The sequence below is a fragment of the Pipistrellus kuhlii genome, unplaced genomic scaffold (genome assembly GCF_014108245.1).
Source record: "Pipistrellus kuhlii isolate mPipKuh1 unplaced genomic scaffold, mPipKuh1.p scaffold_m20_p_1, whole genome shotgun sequence".
Taxonomy (NCBI): Eukaryota; Metazoa; Chordata; class Mammalia; order Chiroptera; family Vespertilionidae; genus Pipistrellus; species Pipistrellus kuhlii.
The window spans coordinates 87,225,369-87,244,996 of record NW_023425404.1 but is presented as its reverse complement, the minus strand read 5'-3'; the positions used below and the strand labels follow the sequence as shown (position 1 = coordinate 87,244,996).

Here is a 19,628-nt window from a genome sequence, read left to right as displayed (position 1 = left end):
AGGCACTTGCAAAGGACAGTGAGTTTAGATGGGTACAGGGAGGCCATGGGAACAGAGGAAGTGTCAAGACATGTCCAGGGTCACAGGAGATCATCCAAACAGTGATCATAGCACTTGACATTTCAGAGGCTGCTAGTGGCTCAGTGAGAATCACTTTATTGGGGAGAAAGCAAAAACAGAGGACAGAGGAGTGGGGAGGAACTGAGGGAATAAGAGGAGTGAGTATAGGCAATTGTTTCAAGAAGGTAGATTGGGGATAGGTCTGGCCATGGCAGAGTCAAGGAAAGATTTTTATCTATATACTAGATGCCTGGTGCACAAAATCCATACATGTAGGGGGGGTCCTCTCAGCCAAGCCTGAACCCTCTCAAATCCAGGACCCCTCAGGGGATGTGTAACTGCCAGTTTAGGCCCAATCCCCTCTCACAATCCAGGACTTCTGGCTCCTAACTGCTTACCTGCCTACCTGCCTGATCACCCCTAACTGCCTCTGCCTGCTGGCCGAGTTGCCCCTAACTACCCCCTGCCAACCTGGTCACCTTTAGCTGACCCTAGCTGGCCTGGTTGCCCTTTACTAATCCCCTCTCAGCCTGGTCACCCTAACTGCCCACCTCTGCCAGCCTGGTTTCTCCTTTATAGCCCCATCCCCCCTTGCTGGCCTGGTTGCCCCTAATTTCCCTCTGACTGGCCTGACCCCCCTTTCTGCCCCCCATGGGGAGCGGGCCTAAGCTATCAGTAGAACATCCCCTGAGGGCTCCCAGTCTGTGAGAGAGGGCAGGCTGGGCTGAGGGACCACCCCCAGTACACAAATTTCATGCATCAGGCCCCTAGTGTACACTAATAAAAGAGAAAAATGCTAATTGACCATACCTTTGGTATGCCCACAGCCAATCAGGAGTAATATGCAAATTAAGCCAACAAAAATGGATGGTAAATTTGCATATGCAGGAGGGGTGGGCTGTGTCTGATGCCGCCAGCTGGGACCAGGCAGGGTCGAGCTTATATTATAGGTAAGCAGGTGGGGGCATGGGGCGGGAGCATCTGACGCTGCCTGCATTGTCCATGCCACCATCGGGGACCGAGCAGGCGGGGTAGGGGGGGGGGCGGGGCCTGATGTCGAGTTGATAAGTAAGCCAGTGGGGGCAGAGGGAGCACCTGACACCACCCACGGGGTCCAGGCCGCCATAGGGGACCAGGCTGCCATCGGGGACCAGGCAGGCCTGACGAGCAGCGCCTGACACCACCTGCAGTGTCCAGTCCATCATGGGGGATCAGGCAGGCTAGGTGGGCAGAGCCTGATGTTGCCTGCTGGGTGGAGGCCACACTAGGTAACCGAGCAAGGGGGGGCAGCTCCTGATGCTGCCCACAATGTCGAGGCAGCCATTTGGACCCTAGGTAGGCTGGGATGGCCAGGGTCTCTGAAATCTCCATCTGCCCCCCAGCCACCTGTGGACACCAGTGAAGCAGGCCAGGGTTGAACATTTTAATGAAAACGGGATGTCTGTGCCCTGGCCCACAGCGCTGGTCCCTGGCGAGGAGAGGGCAGTGGGCAGTTAGCAGGCACCAGGGCTTAGAAGGGACTAGGAGCAACCTGCAGGCATGCTACCAGGAAGAGGTGCTGACCCATGATAACACAGAGGGCTGGCTGATGGAGGTACGCAAAGGTGCAGACAAGGCGGCTCTTTGCTGGCGCTGAGCTTGAAAAGCCCACCAACAGCCTGATGAACTAAATCGCCTTTCTGAAGAAGATACATGAAAGGAGATTGCTGAGCTGCAGGCGCAGATCCAGTATGCTCAGATCTCAGTGGAGATGGACATGCTTTCCAAGTCCGACCTCTCTGCCATGCTGAAGGACATTTGCGCCCAGTACAAGAAGCTAGATGCCAAGAACATGCAGAATGCAGAAGAATGGTACAAGAGCTGCTTTACCATGCTGACCGAGAGCACTGCCAAGAACACCTATGGGGTGCAAGCCACCAAAGAGGAGGTGTCTAAAAGCCGCCAACTGCTCAAGGCCAAGACCCTGGAGGTCAAAGCATGCTGGGGCATAAACTAAGCTCTGGGAAAGCAGTTGCGGGAGCTGGATAAGTAGAACTGATGTTAGTGCTATGCAGGTCACAATCAACAAATTAGAAAATGAGTTGAGAACAACAAAGAGTGAAATGGCATGATATTTAATACCAGGACCTCATCAATGTGGCTTTCGACATTGACATTGCAGATTACAGGACTCTTGGAAGGTGAGGAGACCCAGCTCAGTTTCACCAGCTTGGGAAGCATAGCCAGTGGCTACTCCCAGAGTTCCCAGATCTTTGATTAATCTGCCTATGGTGGTTTACAGACTAGCTCCTATTTTATATTCTCTCGCTCCTTCCCTTCCTAATACACCAGCCACGTCCAAGAGGAGCAGATTGAGATGGAGGAGACCAGTAAGGCTGCAAAAGCCGAGGAAGCTAAAGATGAACACCCCTCTGAGGGAGAAGCTGAAGAGAAGGAGGAGAAGAAAGTGGCTGATGAAGAGGAAGGAGAGAAAGAGGAAGAAGGTGCCAAGGAAGAATTTGAGGATGCAAAGGAGGAAGAAAAAGGTGAAGGTGAAGGAGAAGATGCCCAAGAAGCTGAGGATGAGAAGAAAGATGAAGGTGCTGGAGATGAGCAAGCAACCAAGAAAAGATTAAGCCCCCCCTTCCTTAATTATTTCAGGAATAATCCTCCTGAAACCAGGTCAACCCTGTCACCAACCAAGCAGTTGAGTTCCCGATACTATATGAATTAAGAAGTCAATATATGTAACATTCTGAGGTGACTCAGTGTTGGGAGCCAGCAGAGTTGAGGCAAGCAACTCAGTCTTAAAGGAAATAAAATTAAGTTCCTTCTAGCAGAAGTTATGCGGTGCCCTGAGGGCTTGGCCAGAAGATAAGATTAACCTGGGGCTTAGCATCTCCTGTCTTCCTGCCTCTTCCCCTTCCAGATCCTCCCCCCTAGATGGCCCAGCCTTGGAATGTTGCACCTTGGAATGTCACACCGCCTCTGGCAATTAGTCAATCCTGTGTTGCCATACCAAAGACCCCCCTGCATAGGCAACCCTGCCCCCCTTTGTTTCTGCTGTATAAATACAGCCATTTCAGAGAATAAAACTGAGGCTTGATCAGAACCTTGTGTTGCCTTCATTCTTTCGCGTTCCTTGTTTCATTCTCTTAGATGGTTCCTGCGTGCCCCCGTTGTTGTCCCGTGGGTCGGGACAACTCAGGTTGGACATTAAATGTTGTGCTATGACTTTTCTCCTTATGCAGAGTATCTGTTTGCTTGCAGAGTGGCTTCCTGGCTTGCTGCCAGCCTGTGCATGGTCCATGCTTATGAGTTCAGAATCTATAACAATGTGAATAATTCTGATGTTTACAAAAAACATATGAATACATGAATTCACTGTTGTTAATGTTAAACTTCATGGAAAAAATAGTCCTTTGAGTCTTTGGTGGTTAGAAATTAAAGACCTCAAATCATGTGCGATGAACAGTAAATAAAGTTACACTGAAAAAAAATACATTAGGGGCTAGGAAATGTTCAAAGAACTGGGGAACCACTCCCAAATCAGGAAGGGAAGTCACAGGGTGTATATTATTGCTATGAATACAGTATTTCCTACTACTTACAACATATACAATATAATGTATTAGATGCCTTCCTATCGCATGAAGTATGTATTCTCATAGAGTAATACTGGTACATATGTTATAGTTATGGCAGTATGTTATATCCTATCATTATTAATAAAAGGGTAATATGCTAATTAGACCATGAGACCTTCCAGACGTCCTTCTGGACAAAGCCATGGTGGTGGGGCTGAGGCAGAGGCAGTTAGGGGTGATCAGGCCAGGAAGGGAAGGCAGTTGGGGGTAATCAGGCCAGGAGGGGAGGGCAGTTGGGGGTGATCAGGCTAGTGGTGGTGGGGGAGTTGGGGGTGAGCAGGCCAGCAGAGGGGACCAGTTGGGGGTGAGCAGGCCGGCAGGGGGTACAGTTGGGGGCAATCAGGCCAGCACGCAGAGTGGTTAGGAGTGATCAAGCAGGCAGGCAGGTGTGAGGTTAGGAACCAGCAGTCCTGGATTGCTAGGGGGTTGTCCAACTGCCAGTTTAGACCTGATCCCACAGGGGTCTTGGATTGGAGAGGCTGAGAGACACCCCCCCCCCATGCATGAATTTTATGCACTGGGCCCTTAATAAAAGAGTAATATGCCAATTGACTGTATCTTCATGATGCCCACCAGCCAATCAGAAGTGACTATGCAAATTAACCCAACACAGATGGGTTAATTTGCATATGCAGGTGCCAAGTGGCCTGGGGTGGGGCAGGATGCTTGCATCATCACCATGGTGAAGACACAGGCGTCCCAGACCACCCCAGCTGCTCAGGGCCTCTGGGCAGCATGGGGAGGCAGAAAGGCAGCTCCAGGCCAGAGTAAAAAGGCGGCTCCAGCAAGAGTGAAGGCAGTGCCAGCAGCCAGGGGAAGGAAGGCCCATTCTTGCACAAATCTTCATGCATCGGGCCTCTAACTAGGCTCTATAAAAGCCTAAGCAACCAGAACACCAGAATAACCAGAACACCTGGTCACTATGACACAGTGACCATCAAAGGGCAGATGCTTAATGCAGGAACTGCCTCCTGGAGTTCAGTGCACTCCCATGGCCAACCTACCATAGCCAGTCAACTTCCCCTGGTCCCTCCCCATAGCTGGCCAACTTCCCATGGTCCCTCCCGAATCTGGCAAGCCCTGGGTGGCAGCCAGAAGGTCTCAATTGGCCCTGATCACCAAGCCTAGGGACCTCATCCATGCATGAGTTTTGTGCACTGGGCCTCTAGTTTTAAATAAGAGGGAGTAGACCTACTTTCAGTTCTGGATCTATGGACCATGCCCAACCTACACACTCTACCCTCTGTGCCTGCCTCATAACTCCTTGCTCTTGAAGACTCATATTGGGGGAAGTGGCAAGGAATGACATAAAACAGATTGTCAAATTAATAGGAGATACCTGGGCTCAGAAATAGGCAGACCAATTCTAGGTTTCCTGTCCCTGCTGCTGTCTTAGGCTGGGAGCCTTTGCTCCATATGGCCCTAAGGAAAGGAGAGACAAGAGAAAGCTGGAAGTGGGGGTGGCTTTTTGGGCACCTGATGAAGAAATACTTATTCAGCCAGGGAGCCATCAAGGTCTGGAAATCAAGGAGTTTCTGGTCCCAGACCTGTTCCCGCCTTGCCAGATGATGCAGGACCCTTCTCTGTCATATTTAAGCCCCAAGCCCCCAGTTGTGACCAGAGGAAGCTAGACTAAGTGACCTCAATGGCCTTCCTACCACCTCTTCCTGGGATGTGAGAGGTGAGGAGTTGGTAAGCACTGTTGTGGGTGGGGAGGGAGCCAGGACAGGGCAGGGGTTAGGGAGCATTAGGCATTGCTGCACCAAGATCTAGAACTGTGTGGAGGACCTGACTATGAAATGTAAGTAAAACCCAAAGCTACTTTCCTCCGTCAAAAGGAAGAGGCACTGCAGCATTTTCAAACCCTAATTAAACCAGCTCAGGCAGAGTTATACCAAAATCAGTTCCAAGATCAATATTGCTATTCATTTAGAAGTGTAATGAGGTTAGAGAGGTGAGCAAAGGAAATAATTAACTCATTTACAGCCTTTTAATCTCCAGGGTAATTAGCTCTGTTCTGTCCATCAGTCATAACCTGGACCTTTATTTTAAGTATTTAATTAAACAAGGAGGGGTTAGGCAACCCTCGCAGCCCCTGTTACTAGCCCCCAACCAGAGAGGGCCCCTGGGTGGGCAAGGGGAACATTTCTCAGAGGATCAGTGGAAGCCAATGCTGAGTAGCCAGCAGGGTGTGGCTCACTACCCAAGTGGTCCCCGGGTGAGGCAGGTCTGGCAGACAAAGGAGCAGCTCCCTCTGCTGGCAATGTGATGAAATAGGACAAGCACCACCCTGAGCTTGGAAGTGCCAGGAGCCAGGAAGCACAGGTTTTGTTCCAGGCACTGCTCCTTGCTTGCTTCACTACCTCCCACAAGTCCCTCTCACTTTCTGGGCTTCAGTGTCCCCATCCATCCTAGGGTGGGACAGTTGCCAATTGAATTAACCAGAATTCACAAGTTGTAAGTGCCCTGGGGCCTCTGGCCACTGGAGGGCAGCAAAACCCCAGGGAGCCCTAAGCCCAAGGGACAGAAGCCTAGCCAAGCTGTTCCCTTAGCCAACTTGAGTTCTGGATGTTCTTGATGGAGAAGCCTGGTTTGGCTGCCATCCAAGGCTGAACAGGCAGGCTGAATAGACAGGTCGGAACAGTTATTCTCCCCATTTAACATATAAGGAACTAAGGACCACACAATAAGTACTTGGCCCTCACAATCAGGTCCCTGAAACTCAGAGCGGTGGGAGGTAAGAGGTTGGGGTGAGCAAAGATGATCCAAACTGTCCTCTGCCTCCTTCTAATAGCCCAGATTTAGCAACCCTTACCAGTGAAAAGTGTCCCCAAAGGCCACTATCCTGTGCCCCTCATGTTACAAATGGGAAAAACTGAGCCTCAGAGAGAGACAGGGGAACTATAGTGATTATCTCTCAGCACAGAGTCCCTCCCCCTGAAGGGTTCACTCAGGAGAAGATGTAGAAACAGATGGTGATCACTCAGTGGAGGAAGAGAGCTGTAGACACAGGCACAGGGCCTGGGGAGCCTAGCGGAAGCACTCATTACAACCTAGGAAGTCAGGGAAGACTTCCTGAAGAAGGTAACTTCTAAGAAGAATTGGAGTGAAGAGGCAGAGAAGAGAATTCCAGACAAGTAGAGAAGAGTAAGAATAGGCTGTGGAGGTGGTAAGTTTGGCACAACTGGACCACAAGTTATACAGGCCATGGCAGGAGAACACACACACTCACACACCACAAGGATACTCCCCACACAGACACCACATATGACAAACCATATACACCTCACAGCCCTACCTCTACATATTCTCACATATTAAAACCAGATACACATATACCACACACTTCACATACATAGTCGACATACAACCTCAAACAATACTGAAGAACATATTACGCACACATTCACACTCACACATACACACACACAAACCACTACCACCTAACACACATACAGTGTGCCATGGCAAAAGGGTTCTATGACAAACATGCTTGGGAAATGTGGCATACTGCATCCCCTGCCTGGTAGTTCTCCAAAATTGGTTAGCATTCAAAGGCTCTGGAAAGTCTTACAAGAAAGACTCTGTTGAACTCGATATTTCTCAAGCTTATTTGACTATACTCTTTTTTAGGGTAACATTGTGAATCAATTAGAAGTTACATTGGCCTGCTGGTAACAGAGACTAAACCAGGAGTGGGGAACATCTGGCCCGAAGGCTGTATAAAGTCCACAGAAATCATTTGGTCTGGCCCTGCCAAGGCATTAGGGGTGAATTAATTAAATGTTTGACCAAGTGACATCTGGTTAGATTTATTTTCTCTTGAAAACACCATTACTAAACCCAAACCATTTCCTTAATATTTTTATATATTTTTATTGTTGACAGTATTACAGAAATCTCCCATTCTTTTCCCTTTACCCCTCTCTTCCCAGCCCATAATTGCCTCCCATCTGTCTTCACTATTGTATTGCCCATGTCCATGGGCTATGCATATCCTATATAATCTACACTAATAAAAGAGAAAGATTCAAATTGACCATACCTTCTCAACACCCACCAGCCAATCAGGAGTGAGTATGCAAATTAACTAACAAAGACGGCTGGTTAATTTTATTTCACAGGCCCTGAGTGGCCAGGGACAGGACGCTTGCATCACCAACCTGGCAACAACACAGGCGTACTGCACTGCCTCAGCAATCTGGGCCTCTGGGCACCATGGGAAAGCAGAAAGGCTGCTCTGGCCAGAATGAAGGCAGCCAGGGGAAGGAAGGCCCATTCCTGCATTAATCTTAGTGCATCAGGCCTCTAGTCCTATATAATAAAGAGGCAATATTCAAATTGACCATCACTCCAACACACAAGCTGGCCACCCCCATGTGGTTAAAGATGGCCACCCCAAGTGAACACAATATGACCACCACAAGACTGCCATCAGGGGTGACCAGGGCAGCATGGGAAGGCAGTTGAGGCAACCAGTCCAGCAGGGGAGGGCAGTTATGAGCTACCAGGCTTGTAAGGGAGGGCAGTTAGGGGTGACGGGGCCAGTAGGGGAGAGAAGTTGAGAGTGACCAGGCTGACAGAGGAGGGCAGTTAGGGCAATCAGGCCAGCAGGGGAGCAGTTAGGTGTCGATCAGGCTGGCAGGGGAGTGGTTAGAGGATTATTAGGCTGGCAGGCAGAAATGATTAGGGGCAGTCTGGCACGCAAGCAGGCAAGCTGTTGGTAGTCCTGGATTGTGAGAGAGATCCCATGTTGGAGAGGGTGCAGGCTGAGCTGAGGGATATACCCCTCCCAACCCGTGCACAAATTTCATGCACTGGGCCTCTAGTCCTATATAATAAAATATGCTAAGTGTCTAATAATCTGGTTATCTGTTCAACCAATCAAAGTGTAATATGTTAATGATATGCTAAGGCTGCTCAACTGCTCACTATAACATGCACTGACCACCAGGGGGCAGACAGTCAACCAGTTGCTATGACATGCACTGACCACCAGGAAGCAGATGTGGCAACCAATAGGTTAGCTTGTTGTTGGGGTCTGGCCAATTGGGTCTGGGCAAGATGGACCTGACACTCCCTGGAGCTCTCCTGTGGTCTCTCCCTGGCTGGCCAACCTCCTGCATTCCTCCCCAGCCCCATTCATGCACTGGTGGGGTCCCTTGGCCTTGCCTGAGTTCTCTTGTAATCCGGAACCACTTGGGGGATGTCTAAGAGCCAGTTTCGCTCAATCCCACAGGCCAGGCTGAGGGACCCCACTGGTGCATGAATTCGTGCACTGGGCCTTTAGTAAGAATATAAAGTCTTTGGTTTATCTCTTCTTATCCTCCAAACCTCACATTGAGGTATGTTAGTCTGTTCCATGCCTCCATGCTTCAGGTGTTATATTCTTAAAATATATTTTTACTGATTTCAGAGAAAAGGGAAGAGGAAGACAGAGATAGAAACATCAATGATGAAAGAGAAAAATTGAGTGGCCGCCTCTTGCATACCCCCCTGACTGGGGATTGAGCTGCAACCCAGGCATGTGCCCTTGGCTGGAATTGATTACAGGACCCTTCAGTCCATAGGCTGATGCTCTATCCACTGAGCCAAACCAGCTAGGCTGGGTCTTATTTTTTTGGCCAATTCACTTTGTTCATTATATTCCACAAATAAATGAGATCATATTATATTTTTCTTTCTCAGATTGGAATATTGCACTTAGCATATTTTCCAGGTCCATTCATGCTGTCCCAAAGGGTAAAAGATTCCTCTTTTTTTTTTTTTTTTTTTTTTTTTTTTTTTCTGCTGCAAAGTATTCCATAGTGTAAATGTCCCACAGCTTTTTTATCCATTCATCTACTGATGGGTACTTGGGCTGTTTCCAGATTTTAGCTATTGTAAATTGTGCTGCTATGAGCATAGGGGTGCATACATTCTTTCTGATTGGTGTTTTGGGAATTTTAGGATATATTCCCAGAAGTGGGATCACTGGGTCAAATGGCAGTTCATTTTTAATTTTTTGAGGAAGGAAATTCCGTACTGTTTTCCATAATGTCTGCACAAATCTGAATTCCCACCAGCAGTGAACTAGTGTTTCTTTTTCTCCACATCCTCACCAGAACTCCTTACTATTTTTTAAACTTTGCTTATTTCCAACCTATAATAATAAAAGTGTAATATGCTAATTAGACTGGATGTCTTTCTGGATGTCATTCCAGACATCTTTTGGATGAAGCCTGGGCTGAAGCAAAGCCCAGGTACCAGGTGCCAGAGGAAGCTGGGGGAAAGAAGGCCTCCTCTTGCACGAATTTTTGTGCATTGAACCTTTAGTTTAGTATAATCCCCATGAAAATTCAACAACCAGTTAGTCATTTTGAAAATATTTATGAAGTCTAACTTTCTAAACAGGTTGAACTCTCTTTTTTGATACAGCCAGTGGACATTTAAGAAGCTGAAACGAGAGAAATAAAAGTTTTTCCTTTCATTTTATCATGTTCTTACGAAGTTTTCATTTTCTCCTACCACATAATCTCATTGTTTTAAAATTTCAGAGAGGGATAGAATCAGGTAAAATAAGCAATTTCTCCTTTCTTATTGAAGTCCTCTATTTGTTAGCTTCCCTTTTCCTCACATGTATCACTGCTGATGAATATATGCACCTATGCCAAAGGAAATATTATAAGTACTCGTGTACTTCCACATGCATAGTACATGTATCAGCTCAGCTATTCTTTCTTTGATTTAATAAGGATCTTTTTGTTCTGTTTATTTACGACTCTTTCAAAAACATGCTAAACAAAGTTTTAGTTACCTTCAAATACACCACCATTGGTGTTTGACTGGGTAAAGAAGAGAGAAAATTAAAATAATCAATGAATGTAGTTTGCTGCTTGGTCAGTGTCATTAGTGTTTAATTTACTCTTTCCCTAGAGTGGCTGCAGGTACCATTACTCTTTCCACTACTACTTAGCAATAATGAAATTACCTTAATTCCCCTCACCTGGAAGCTGGGATGGCTTATCCATAGAAGAACCTTTCACTGTGTATTTCATTTTTCTTTTCTTTTCTTTATTTATTTAATCTTTATTGTTAAAAATATTACATATGTCCCCTTTTCCCTCCACTGACTTCTCTCAGCCCACCTCCACACCCTACCCAAGGCCTTTACCAACCCATGGTTATGCATATAAGCATACAAGTTCTTTGGTTGATCTCTTCTCACCCACTCACCATCTCCCACCTTCCTTCTGTGATTTTTGTTATTTCCCTATATTATGGGATCATTCCTGACTTGGTGTATTTGCAGTGTATGACTTCTTTTAAATTTAATAAATCTTTATTGTTCAGATTATTACAATTGTTCCTCTTCCCCCCCACTTTATCCCCCCTCCACCAGGTTCTCACCCCACCCTCTGCCCTTACCTCCCCCACACTGTCCTCATCTATAGGTGTACGCTTTTTGTCCAGTCTCTTCCTGCACCTCCCACATCCCTTTTCCCCTGAGAATTGTTGGTCCACACTCTTTCTATGCCCCTGATTCTATTATATTCACCAGTTTATTTTGTTCCTCGGATTTTTTGTTCACTTGATTTTTAGATTCACTTGTTGATAGACATGTATTTATTGTTCATAATTTTTATCTTTACCTTTTTCTTCTTCTTCCTCTTCATAAAGAATACCTTTAAGTTTGGTGGTGATGAACTCCTTTAGCTTTTTCTTATCTGTGAAACTCTTTATCTGACCTTCAGTTCTGAATGATAACTTTGCTAGACACAGTAATCTTGATTGTAGGTTCTTGCTATTCATCACTTTGTATATTTCTTGCCACTCCCATCTGGCCTCCATAGTTTCTGTTGAGAAATCAGCTGACATTGTATGGGTGCTCCCTTGTAGGTAATTAACTGCTTTTCTCTTGCTGCTTTTAATATATTCTCTCTTTGTCTTTTGCTCCTGATATTTTAATTGTGATGTGTCTTGGTGTGGACCTCTTTGGATTCCTTTTGTTTGGGGTCCTGGACTTGTAAGTCTATTTCTTTCACCAGGTGGGGGATGTTTTTGGTCATTATTTCTTCAAATAGGTTTTCAGTATCTTGCTCTCTCTTTTCTCCTGGTACCCCCATAATTTGGATGTTGGTATGATTGAAGTTGTCCCAGAGGCTCCTTACACTATCTTCAAAATTTTGGATTCTTTTTTCCTTTTTCTTTTCTGGCTGAGTGTTTTTTGCTTCTTTGTATTTCAAATCTTTGACTTGATTCTTGTGTTCCTCTAGTCTGCTGTTGGGTCTCTGTATAATATTTTTTATTTCAGTCAGTGTATGTTTAATATCCAATTGGTTCTTTTTTCATATCCTTGAGGTTCTGGCTAAATTTGTCGGCCTTTTCTAAGAAATTCTTATAACCGTGGTTTTGAACTCTATATCCAGTCATTTGTTTTCCTTCATTTCTTTCATTTGTGACCTGTTTCTTTGTCTCCACATTTTCACTGCTTCCCTGAGTTGGTAGGGCAGCTTTGTGTGTTAGGTGTCCTTTATGGCCAAGTGGCTCAGCCTCCCCAGTTACCTGAGGTGGACACTCTTGGTGTACCCCTTTGTGGACTGTGTGCTCAGCCTTGTTGTGGTTAAGCCTCGATTGTTGTTCGTATCACTGGAAGTAATTGACCTCCAGGCCAATTGGCTGTGAGTATCAGCTGTGTCTACACTGGGAGAACTTCTGTGCTGAAAACACTCTTATGATACAAGACTTGCCAAATTACAAAAGCCTCTGAGCTCAGCTTGGATGGGGTGGAGTTTCAGGGCAGATCAGACAGCCTTGGTTTTCCATCAGCCCTGCCCTATGAGGTCCCTGCATCTCAGTGTCCCTTGGTAATCGCTGCAAGCACCTCTTAGAGAAAGCTGCCTTTGAGTTTCATCCACTGCCAGACAGTCCAGTTTCTCCCTGAATGAGTTGGGGTTCCCAGAAACTTGCCCAGAACTGGATTTCAGTGCAGTTGGGAGCTCCTGTCTACCTTTAGCTTTAGAAAGCCAGTTGTGCACTCAGCTGTTCTTGCATTCAGCAGTCAGTTCTCTCTGTGCACACGCCTCCAGACCTCTGCCTTCCATGCCTCCTAAGTCTCAGTGTGCTTTTTTTTTCCTGACAGCCCAGATTCCCTCCTCCCCCCAATGAGTCTGGTTTCCCAGGACTGGAGATCAGTGCAGTTGGGAGCTTCCTTCTCTCTCTAGCTTTAGAAAGCCATCCCCACACTCAGCCACCCATCCTCTTTGTGTGTGAATCTCTGTACTTCAGCCTTTTGCAGTTCCTCTGAGTCTCAATGTGCTTTCCTCTTTTCTTCTAGTTGTAGAATTTCCACTCAGCCAGCTTTCCTGTGGTTTTGGATGGTGACCATTTTGTCTTTTAGTTATAGTTTTGATATTGTACGAGGCAGTAGTTTAGGTGTTTACTTATGCTGCCATCTTCGTTTCTCCCACAGTGTATGACTTTTAAGAAGGCTGGAAAAGGGGAGAGAAGTTTCTAAATATCAAGCATGGCGACCTATTGCAGCTTTCAATGGGTGAGAATGAGTTCAGCTTCTGATAGTAGCAGGACTGTTAAGTAAGAGTTTGCAGTTTTGTAGTAAAGAAAGTTATTCTTTGGAAGGGGGGGTTTGAGAAGGTGCTTATGTGAGAGCATTTTCAGAGCATTAAAAAGGGTAAGAATGCTGGCATTGGGATATAAAGGCTTAGTGAGGAGTCCATTAGCTGTGTCATAGAGCAGCTTTGTGAGAAGACTAAAGTTGGTAACTAGAGTCAAAAGTATCCAGTGAGCCTGAAAAAGGGAAGTATTTTTTTGTCTAGAGGAGGGGAAAGTCATGGAGGAGATAAGGAATTTACAATCTAAGCTCATGGTTCAACTTTGTGAGGTGAGAGTGAAACTGAGGTAGATGTCTGTGGTTTGGGATAACTGGGCTTTATGAGGTTATGCGTAGTAGCCCCAGCTGGGCACCAAGGTAGAAATGTAACATTGTAAATAAGTGAGCTGAACAAAGATGCCTTAATAAGCCAAATTAAGTAGTAATTAGGAGCCTTTATTATGCTAGTGGTCTCAGAGGAGTAAATTCCCAAGTGTGAGCAAAACAGCATGGAGGAAGTTTTCCCTTTATACCCCTTCCCCCCAGCCTCTTTGTCTCCTAAATATGGGTTTTCTGGAGGTTTTGCAGATTTTACAAAGAACTCTATGTAGATATTTTGCAGGAAGCTTATAACCTTGAACACAGAACAACTTAGTGGCCTTGGGCACAGTACATTTCAGATTACTAACAGACACCTGGCATGGGAGTAGCTAGAAGTGGCAGCAGAGTGGCTTGAAATGTCAGATAGTTGAACTTATTTTCCCTATTATTCAAGCAATCAAGCATGTTTACAGATGCCAAAATAGCAGGGTTAAAATTTCAAATATCAGTTTTCACAGAATAGAGATTACAGTAGCAAGATGGAATGCCTATGCCTCATTTCCCACTGGTTTTATGTTTATGAATCAAATCATTGACTCTTGTGGGTCATTGTTAGAGAGGGGGTTAAGATGGAAATACACATGAAAGTTTTAGCTCTAGTGGGTCTGATGAGTATGATTTCTGGACTCTCTATTTTGCCAGTGCTGCCTTCTTCCAGGTGTGATGAAGCTATGTAAGGATCCCTTAAATCTTGACTGCCTTGGGGGTGGTCAAGAAGACAGTGTATGTTCCTTTCCAGGTAGGAATCAGTCCTTGGGTGGTAAATTTCTTTACCCAAACAGAGTCACCCGGTTGGAAGGGATGGACAGGATCAGAAGTTGGTACAAGTAGAGCATCTCAGACATGCTTCTGGACTGCTTTCTGGGTGGACTGTAAAGCCTGTAAGAACTTGAGTAAAGATTGGTTATGGATTTCAGCTTTTATTTATTTTCAAAGTATTGAGAGTGTTGGAGGGGGTCTCCCAAACATAATTTCAAATGGGGAGAATCCCACTTGGTATGGAGTGCACCTTGCCCTGAGTAGGGCGAAGGGGAGTAAGATAGCCTAATTTTTACCAGTTTTTGAGGCAAACTTGGTGAGGACCTCTTTTAAGGTCCTATTCATTCGTTCCACCTACCCAGAGCTTTGGGGCCAGTAGGCGCAATGTTTCCAATTAATATTTAATGTCCGTGCTACGTCCTGTGAAATTTTGGCTATAAAAGCAGGTCCATTGTCTGATCCTAAAATTACAGGTAAGCCAAATCTGGGGACTATTTCCTGGAGTAACTTTTTAGCTGCAATGGTGGCAGTTTCTGTCCTAGTTGGGTAAGCTTCAACCCATCCTGAGAAGGTGTCTATAAAAACTAAGAGATATTTCTAACCTGCTGTGTGGGCCTGACTTTTGTGAAGTCTGCTTCCCAGTGTTCCCCAGGGACTTTCCCCAAGCCTGAATTCCTGTCAGGGGTTTCTTAACCTATTTGGCATTCACTTGAGTGCAAGTGATGCATTGGGAAACAATGCTGTCTATTATACTGTCTAGGTTGGGTATATCGTATCTATTCCTTAAACTTTCAGTAGCTTGATATGGCCTAGGTGGGTGGACTGGTGTAACCGGTTAACTATTGTCTGCCCTAGAGCCTCAGAAACCAAAAGTTGACCATCCGGTAAAGTCCACCATCCTTCCAGGCTCCAGGAGGCCTGCTTCTGTGTGACTAGTTTCTCCCCCTCCTCTGTGTAGGATGGTGATGTGGGTAAGTCAGGGTCTGAAAGAGTCAGTTGAATCTGTAAGGGCCCCTCTGGATTTAGGGCAGCCTCTCAGGCCATTTTATCCATGGCCTGGTTCCTTCTTGCTTCTATGGAGTCCCCTTTCTTGTGCCCCTTACAGTGGACCAATGCCACCAACTTGAGTAGCCATATGGCTTCTAGTAGAGGCAGAATCTCTTCCTTATATTTGATGTTCTTCCCAGCTGAAGTTAAAAGTCCCTTTTTTTTTGTAAATAGCACTGTGTACATGAGCCGTTGCAAATGTGTACCTGCTATCAGTATAAATTGTTATTGATTTTTCTCTTGCCCACTGGAGAGCCTGAATAAGGGCAATTAACTTGGCCTTCTGAGCCAACATCCGTGAGTGAGTGCCTGAGACCAGACAATTCAGTCTAAAGTAACCACTGCTGTCCCTACATACCTCATTCCTTCCTGAAAAAAACTACTCCCATCCATGAACCTCATCTGGAGATGCCAGTGGGGTGTCAGTAAGGTCCGGGGGGGGGGGGGGGGGGGGGGGGCTGACTGTATGAAGTCGATGATCTCTAAACAGTCATATAGAGGTTCTTCAGAGTCATCGTCCAAGAGGAGGCTGGCAGAGTTGATGGCAAGAGTCTTGTGAAACCTGATGTGGGCCACGCTGATGATGCGGTGGCTATTAGTTGGTATACAACTGGGGTTTGGTGACTTGTTAGTCCCTGAGGGTTTCTCTCCACCCATTCAGTGGGGAAAGCTGCTGAAGTCTTTTCAGGTATGCAGAGGGCTCACTGGTGGGTGAAGTTTCTGAAAGCAGTTCTTCCTATAAAAGATAACGTATTTTCCGGCGTATAAGACGACCCCCGATTTTCGGTTGACTCCCCCCCCCCCCCCCCCCCCCCCCCCCCCCCGTTTCAAAAGTCATCTTATACGCTGGAAAATATGGTATTCCTCCAACAGAGAGCGGATGAGTAGGATTCTGGTAGGAAAAGAACCTTGAACAAGAGAGTTTACAGTAAGGTAGGCTCTGTCCCCTTTGAAAAAGATGGGGGTTTGTAGCTTCTGTAGGAGGTCTTATCCTAATAGGGGGTAGGGACACTCCGGGATCATTAGGAACGAATGGGTTACAGTGCTTTTCCCAAGATCTGCAGTTCTTTTTGATGTCCATGGGCAAAAGTTGACTTTCCCATGGCCCCGGAATGAAGTTTTCTTGGTGGTTATTGGTCCCATAGGGTCAGTCAGGACAGAATAAGCAACAGTATCTATTGGGAAGCTAACAGGCTTGCCCCCTATTGGTAATGTTATCCTGGACTCCTGGGAGCTGAGCGGGATGGAGCCTTTGCCCCATCAATCCTCCTCTAGATTCAGGACCCTCAGGGTCTGACAGTGACTTCTTTTCCTCATCGGGTTGGTCAAGGCAATCTTTCTTCCAGTGTTCTCCTCCTCCTCCTCCTCCTCCTCCTTCTTCTTCTTCTTCTTTTTTACAATAGGCACACTGGTTTTTCCCTAACAGGGGCATACTTCTCTGCTGTTGGTCTTTTTGTGAACCCTTTTTCCTTTGGGGGTTTGTTTCTTTTAGAGCTGCTGCAGCTGCTACAACTGCCCTTGCTAATCTTTTGCCCTGCTTCTCCCAAGGGGCCTCTCTGTTGTTGAATATTTTTTGGGCTACTTCAGTTAATTGAGACTGATTCATGTCCTGGAATCCATCTAATTTTTTAGGCTTCCTTCTTATATCTGAAGCAGACTGAATTACAAAGGCTAAATTGAGTGCTTGTTGGTTTTCTGGAGTGTCTGCATCAATGGGAGTGTAAATTCTGTAAGCCTTGCAGAGGCACTCCAGAAAAACCATGGGCGATTCCTGGGCTCCCTGAATAACTTCAGTAACTTTTGATAAGTTTGCAGGCTTCTGGGCTGCTGCCGTTATTCCTGCTATGAGAACACGGTGAAAAGTGTCCAAGGAACACTTTTCTCCTGCAGAGTTGAGGAACCATAGGGGTTGGATTGATGGGAAAATCTCCTCTACCTGATCCCTCTTCTCCTCTAGCTGTCCTCCCCCTGGCCCTAGGGTTGCTTTCTTAGCCTCAAGCCATATTCTCTCTCTCTTTCTTCCGAAGTGAAGAGAGTGACTAGGAGTTGCTGGCAATCATTCCAGGTTGGTTGGTGGGTATGAAAGGCAGATTCTAGGAGGCCAATTAGGGCTTGGGGCTTCTCATAAAAGGGGGGCCTTGGGTCTTCCAATTATAGAGGTTGCTTGTGGAGAAGAGGACATAAACTAAGAAGGGTTGCTCAACCAAATTCCCCTCTATAGGGGGTGACTCCCTTAAGGGTAGGAGAGATCCCTCAGGTAGGAGAGATCCCTTGCCTGGGTGCAGCTCCAAGTGGCAGGAGGTGAGAATGAAAGAGACCGCTCCCCCTGTAATGGAGCCTGGGGATTTCCCTCCCTCTGTCATTGGGGAAGTTGTGGTGAAGTCAGAGACAGCAAGACCAGGAATTATAAGGTGGAGGAAGGTCTGGGGAAAGAACATGGAGCTTGGACAGTGTCCTCGTCCAGCACTTCCCTTGGGGCCGGTGCCTCCCTTTTTGGGGTTTCTCTGGGGGCTGGCTCCTCTTGCCGCACTCCCCTTGGGGCCGGCAACTAATCTTCAGACCCCAATCTGCAGAGCACAATTCTTTAACCATGGTGGGGGTTCTGAACTAAGTTTGATCATTTATCTACATAGAGAAATTGATCTGGGTGCCCAGGTTCCTCAGTGACTATATTCCAAACCACTTTTACAAACCCAGGATCAAAAAACCCTGTGTCCAGCCAGCTTACTCGGAATTTGGGCCACTCTGACTCCCATAATGTCCTTAATCTTCCCTTTGAGTACTTTATGCCATATACATAATCTGAGAAACTTCCTTGAAATGCCTCATTTCAAGGATGTCTTAGCCATGCTGGATCCCCCTCCTGTTGTGAAGCAGAGGGAAACAATCCCCCCCTGAAAGGAGGAAGAGAAAAAAGCAGTAACTGTAGACAATCAGAGGTTGCCGCCATAGAAGTCCTCCCTCCCGAAGGCTGGGGAGCCACCTGTGGAGAAAAATGACTTTAGATGGGCAGAGAAAGATGACAGAGGATGAAAAAGGTGTGCAGGGAAATTTCTAGTGGACTGAAGTCCAGGAGGGCATCCTATTAGAAAAGCTCATCAATCCAGTCACAGATGCCGAGAGGAGTTGGTGAAGAGAGAAAGAACCAGATTATGTCCTTCAGGAGGACCCTAATAAACAACTGAAAATGACAAGACAAACAGACATACAACCAGGGAAGGCATGGTCCATGAACAGGTAATTATAACACTAGTTGGATTTCTTTTATTAGTCTCCCTGAGCACTTTGGCATAGCTATTTACCCTCTGTTTAAGGAGGCAATATGTAAATCATTGACTTTTAAGTGCCCTTGGTTTAGGGAAGACAGAGTCCTAGATGGTTGCAAACCATTGTCTAAATATCTTAGTTTCCCTGCTCCCCCTGTACTGGCCCACTGTCTTGAATCATCTAATTAATCTTCTTATAATTCTCTTCTCCTTCTTGTCATATACACAACCTTCATAAATTTCACACTTCTAAATTAGCCTTCAAATCTTCTTTCTATGTCCGTTAAAAATGTATAACTGTGCCTCAGACCTTCCATTAAGTATTTCTACTTTAATATTCTTTCTTTATCTTTAAGATGTATTAGAATTCTTTATTCTTAGAAACCCAATTTTTCAATGATTATTAAAATGTAAACAGATAATATTTCCCAGAATAATATTTATAAATATACCTTATATGTATTTTTATTTTTAAGAAAATATATCTTTGAAAATATTATATCTTAAAGTTTCTTTGCCTAAAGTTTCTTTGCTGAATACTTTGATGTCCAGCAATCTTATTCTGCTAATCTCAGAGCCAGAAACTTTTTGCTTCTCTATTTTATCTTTTCCCCTTTCCCTTCCTCTGTGAATTAAACATTTACTCTGTCCAGGCAAGGGGAGATAAGCACCTGTTATTTATAGGCATGCAATAAACTAGCTAGTGGTTCTTTGTTTAAATTTCTCTGGGTTACAATCTTAGAATCTTAAAATTTTAACCCAACATAGCAAAATCATAAATCGGGGAAGAGAAAATTAAAGTCTCTACTGTACAGACATAAACAGAAATTTCATTATCTAAGAGTTTCTTGGCGGGCTAGTTCCCTCCATGACAGAAAGCAAGAGAACACCAAGAATAAA

General features: G+C 45.8%; 1 protein-coding gene and 1 pseudogene across 1 annotated transcript in view; both read left to right on the top strand.

Annotated features, from left to right (window-relative positions):
* Nucleotides 1–19,628, top strand: part of PEAK1 (pseudopodium enriched atypical kinase 1) — a 715,824-nt gene that overhangs the window by 432,680 nt on the left and 263,516 nt on the right. The window lies entirely within an intron of this gene.
* LOC118716959 lies at nucleotides 1,649–2,611 on the top strand (annotated as a pseudogene).